Raw genomic sequence first — 6,043 nt, forward strand, 5'->3', positions numbered from 1 at the left:
CCAGGCTGCCCCAGAATACCAGGCGGCTGCTGCACCAATCCTCTGAGCTTACCGTGTTTGCTACTCGCTTCCATTTCCAACACGGGGGGAGGGCAATGGCTCCTCAGGGGTGTGTGGTCACACAAGTGGGTCAGCTGTACGTGGGAAACTGAAGGAGAAAAGGAGTCCGACCGTGATAGTTGATTCCACAGTCAGGAGATCAGTCAGGCATTTCTGACACCATCAATGTGATTCCAGAGCAGTATACAGCTCCAAGGCACCATTGTAGAGATGGCTACAGGACATTGAAGGGGGGACTGGGGATGATTATTCATAAGACATAGGAGCAGAAATTAGTCTATTCAGCCCATCAGGTATGATTTGCCATTCAATCATTGCTTATAAGTTTCTAATCCCCATTCTCCCGCTTTCCCATAACCTTTAATCCTCTTGTTACTCAAGAACCTATCTATCTCTGTCTTAAATATCCTCAATGACCTGGCCTTCACAGCCTTCTGTGGCAATGAATCCCACAGATTCCCCACTCTCCAGCTGAAGAAGTTTCTCCTTAACTCCATTCTAAAAGGTTTGCCCTTTACTCTAAGGCTGTGCCCTCGGGTCTGAGTCTCTCCTGCCAATAAAAACATTTTCCCAACATCTACTCTGTCCAGGCCATTCAGTGTTCTGTATGTTTCAATTAGATCCCTCCTCATCCTTTTAAACTCCTTCAAGTACAGACCAAGGTCCGCAAACATTCCTCATATGTTAAGCTTTTCATTCTTGGGACCATTCTTGTGAACCTCCCCTGCACACGCTCCAGGGCCAGTACATCCTTCCTGCTCACAATACTCCAAATGCAGTCTGACCAGAATCTTATACAGTCTCAGAAATACATCCCTGGTTTTATGTTTAAGTCCTCTCAAAATAAATTCTAATATTGCATTTGCCTTCCTAATACTGACTCAACCTGCAAGTATACCTTGAGAGAATCCTGGACTCGAATTCCCAAGTCTCTTTGCACTTCAGACTTATGAGTTTTCACCCCATTTTAGAACATAGTACATGCCTCTATTCATCAACCAAACTGCATTCCCTCACATTTTCCCATGTTGCATTCCATCTGCCAATTCTTTGCCCACTCTCCTAACCTGTCTAAATCCTGTACCTCCCCGTCTCCTCAATATTACCTGCCCCTCCACCTGTCTTTGTATCATCTGCAAATTTAGCCAGAACGCTGTCAGTTCCTTCACCCGGATCATTAATGTATAAAGTGAAAAGTTGTGGTCCCAACACTGACCCTTGTGGAACACCACTTGTCACCAGCTGCCATCCTGAGAAGGGCCCTTTTATCCCCACTCTCTGCTTCCTGCCAGACAGCCAAGCTTCTATCCATGCTCGTACCTTGCTTCTAACACCATGGGCCCTTATCTTACTCAGTAACCTCCTGTGTGGCACCTTGTCAAAGGCCTTCTTGAAGTTCAGGTAGATAACATCCATTGGCTCTCCTTGGTCTGACCTGATCGTTGTCAGCTCAAGGATTTCTAACAGATTTGTCAGGCATGACCTCCCCTTGATGAAACCATGCTGACTTTTTCCTATTGTACCATGTACTTTCAAGTATTCAGAAATCTCATCCTTCACAATGGATTCCACGATCTTTCCCATGACTGAAGCAAGGTTAATTGGTCTGTAATTTTCCGTCTTTTGCCTTACGCCCTTTTTAAACAGGGGTGTTACGCCCTTTGGGACCCTCCCTGACTCTAGCAATTCCTGAAAATTCACCACGAACACTTCCACTATCTCTTTAGCTTTCTCCCTTAGAACTCTGGGGTGGAGTCCATCTGGTCCAAGTGATTTATCCACCTTCGGGCAATTTAGATTTTCTAGCATCTTCTCCTTGGGGATGGCCACCATATTCAGCTCTGATCCCTGACTCTCTTGAAGTTTTGGGATATTACTCACGTCTTCCACTGTGAAGAGGTTGTCCAGAGGTCATGGTCCACGTTGGTACTGATGTCACAGCGAGGAGTGGGGATGAGGTCCTGGAAGTAGATTTCAGAGAGTTAGGTAGGAAAGTGAAAGGCAGGATCTCGAAAGAGTAGTCTCTGACTTCCAAAACACAGGAACTAGCGAGTGTGGAAATGGGAGAACTGTAGGAGCTATAGTTAGTAAGTTTGAAGATGACACCAAAATTGGAGGTGTAGTGGACAGCGAAGAGGGTTACAATGAGATCTTGATCAGATGGGCCAATCGGCTGAGGAGTGGCAGATGGAGTTTAATTTAGATAAATGTGAGGTACTGCATTTTGGAAAGGCAAATCAGAGCAGGACTTATACACTTAATAGTAAGGTCCTATAGATTGTTGCTGAACAAAGAGACCTTGGAGTGCAGGTTCATAGCTCCTTAAAAGTGGAGTCACAGGTAGATATGATAGTGAAGAAGGCGTTTGGTATGCTTTCCTTTATTGGTCAGTTGCCTGGAGTGGGAATTGAACCTGGATCTCTGACGCTGTGAGGCAGCAGTGCTATTGACTGTGAATACTATAGTTCAAGTAGTTTGGATGGGTCAGTTTTTGTTCAATGTGTGCAGGAGGGTTTTTGACACATTATGTAGACAGGCCAACAAGGGGTGATACCATATCGGCTTTGGTGCTGGGGAATGAACCAGGCCAGGTGGTTGATTTGGAGGGAGGTGATAGTGACCATAATTCAGTTATGTTTGCAATAGTAATAGGCAGGGATAGGTATATACCGCAGGGAAAGAGGTATAACTGGGGGAAAGGCAATTATGATGCAATTAGGCAAGATTTAGGATGCACAGGATGGGGAAGGAAACTGTAGGGAATGGACACCCTTGAAATGTGGAGCTTATTCAAGGAACAGCTACTGCGGGTCCTTGATAAGTATGTACCTGTCAGGTAGCTGTCAAGAGAGGGAGCCATGATTTACTAAAGAAGTTGAATCTCTTGTCAAGAGGAAGAAGAAGGCTTATGTGAGGATGAGGCATGAAGGCTCAGTTAGGGGGCTTACGAGTTATAAGTTAGCCAGAAAAGATCGAAAGAGAGGGCTAAGATAGCCAGGAGAAGACATGAGAAGTTGTTGGTGGAAAGGATCAAAGAAAACCCTAAGACCTTCTATAGGTATATCAGGAATAAAAGAATGACTAGAGTAAGATTAGGGTTTAGATTAGAGTGGTGCTGGAAAAGCACAGCAGGTCAGGCAGCATCCAAGGAGCAGGAAAATCAACGTTTCAGGCAAAAGCCCTTCATTCCAGCACCACTCTAATCTAAACTTTGGTTTCTAGCATCGGCAGTCCTCACTTTTGCCTAGAGTAAGATTAGGGTCAATCAAAGATAGGATTGGAAAGTTGTGTGTAGAATCTGAGGACTTAGGGGAAGTGCTTAATGAATACTTTTCGTCAGTATTCACATTGGAAAAGGACAATGTTAGTGAGAATATGGAGATACAGGCACGGTGGCACAGTGGTTAGCACTGCTGCCTCACAGCACCAGAGACCCGGGTTCAATTCCCACCTCGGGCAACTGTCTGTGTGGAGTTTGCACATTCTCCCCGTGTCTGCGTGGGTTTCCTCCGGGTGCTCCGGTTTCCTCCCACACTCCAAAGATGTGAAGGTCAGGTGAATTGGTCATGCTAAATTGCCCGTAGTGTTAGGTAAGGGGTAGATGTAGGGGTATGGGTAGGTTGTGCTTCGGCAGGGCGGTGTGGACTTGTTGGGCCGAAGGGCCTGTTTCCACACTGTAAGTAATCTAATCTAATCTAATCTAGATTAGATGGGATTGTGACTGACAAAGGAGTTTTAGCAATTTTGGAGGATCTGAAAACAGATAGGACCCTGGAACCGGATGGGATTTATCCTCGGATTCTCTGGGATGCCATGGAGGAGATTGCAGAGCCTTTGACTTTGATCTTTATGTCATTATTGTCGATAGGAGTAGTGCCAGAAGACTGGAGGATAGCAAATGAACCCTTGTTTAAGAAGGGAAGTTGGGACAACCCTGGTAATTATCGGCTAGTGAGCCTTACTTCGGTTGTGGGTAAGGTGTTGGAAAAGGTTATAAGAGGTAGGATTTATAACCATCTGGAAAGGAATTATTTGATTAGGAATAGTTAATACGGTTTTGTGAAGGGTAGGTCGTGCCTCACTAATCTTATTGAGTTCTCCAAGAAGGTGACAAAACAGGTGGATGAGGGGAAAGCAGTTGATGTGATGTATATGGCCTTTAATAAGGCGTTTGATAAGGTTCCAGATGGTAGGCTATTGCACAAAATACAGTTTCGAGATTGAAGGTGATTTAGCGGTTTGGATCAGAAATTGGTTAGCTGAAAGAAGACAGAGGGTGGTGGTTGATGGGAAATGTTCATCCTGGAGCTCAGTTACCTGTGGTGTGCCACAAGGATCTGTTTTGGGGTCACTGCTGTTTGTCATTTTTATAAATGATCTAGATGTGGGCATAGAAGGATGGGTCAGTAAATTTGCAGATGACGCTAAGGTAGGCAGAGTTGTGGATAGTGCTGAAGGATGTTGTGGGTTACAGAGGGACATAGATATGATGCAAAGCTGGGCTGAGAAGTTGCAAATGGAGGTTAATGCGGAAAAGTATGAGGTAGTTCACTTCAGAAGAAATAAGAGGATCGCAGAGTAGTTGGCTAATGACAGTGTAGATGAACAGAGATCTGTGTCCAGGTGCATAAATCCCTGAAAGATGCCACCCAGGTTGATAGGGTTGTTAAGAAGGTATATGGTGTGTTGGCGTTTATTGGTAGTGGGATTGAGTTTTGGAGCCAAGATGTCATGCTGCAGATGTATAAACCACTGTTAAGGCTTCATCAGGAGTATTGAGTCCAGCTATGGTCACTCCATTGTAGGAAGGATGTGGAAGCTTTGGGAAGGGTTCAGAGGAGATTTACCAGGATGTTGCCTGGTATGGAGGGAAGGTCTTATGAGGAAAGGCTGAGGGAACTGAGGCTGTTTTTGTTGGAGAGAAGAAGGTTGAGAGGTGACTTAATCGAGACATACAAGATAATCAGAGGGTTAGATAGGGTGGACAGGGAGAGTCTTTTTCCTCGGATGGTGAAGGCTAACACGAGGGGAATTAGCTTTAAATTAAGGGTTGATAGATTTAGGACAGGTATTAGGGTAGTTTCTTCACTCAGTAGTAAGGGCGTGGAAAGGCCTGCCTACAACAGTAGTAGACTCGCCGATGCTAAGGGTATTTAAATGGGCATTGAATGTGCATATGGATAATAATGGAACGGTCTAGGTTAGATGGGCATCAGGTTATTTTCACAGGTTGGCGCAACATCAAAGGGCCGAAGGGCTTGTACTGTGCTGTAATGTTCTATGTTCTATGTCTTTCCCTGGGGTGGGGCAAGTCCAGAACTAGAGGGCATAGGTTTAAGGTGAGAGGGGAAAAATTTAAAAGGGAGCTAAGAGGCAACTTTTTCATACAGAGGGTGGTGCGTGTATGGAATGAGCTTCCAGAGGAAGTGGTTGAGGCTGGTACAATTACAGTATTTAAAAGGCACCTGGATGTGTATGTGAGTAGGAAGGGTTTAGAGGGATATGGGCCAGGTACTGGCAAATGGGTCTAGATTGGGTTGGGATATCTGGTCGGTATGAATGAGTTGGACTGAAGGGTTTGTTTCTATGCTGTACAGCTCTCTGACTCTAACTGAATGATTGAACACGAGTGGAAAACTGATGTTGGAGGGAAGGCATCAGATTTCTGCGCATTCAGCCAGTTCAATGTGATGGCTTTGGTGAAGATTTAAGGACAAACTGAATGAAGTACAGCTGGAGTTCTTAGTTCTTAACTGGAACAAAAATTAAACAGGAAAGATGGCTGAACCAGTTCTGGAGAAGGTGGGATCCCTGTAGAAATGGTCCAAGCCTGAACAGGCTAAACGTTGTTTGCAAGGAGACTTGGTGACCCTACTGGGGGAGGGTTTACAAAAGTTTATTAGAATGGCAAGTTGTCTTTTCCCTTGGATGGAGGACTTTAAGGGTGCATATTTTTAAGGTGAGAGAAGAGAGATTTAAAAAA

The sequence above is a fragment of the Chiloscyllium punctatum genome, chromosome 8, assembly GCF_047496795.1.
Source record: "Chiloscyllium punctatum isolate Juve2018m chromosome 8, sChiPun1.3, whole genome shotgun sequence".
Taxonomy (NCBI): domain Eukaryota; kingdom Metazoa; phylum Chordata; class Chondrichthyes; order Orectolobiformes; family Hemiscylliidae; genus Chiloscyllium; species Chiloscyllium punctatum.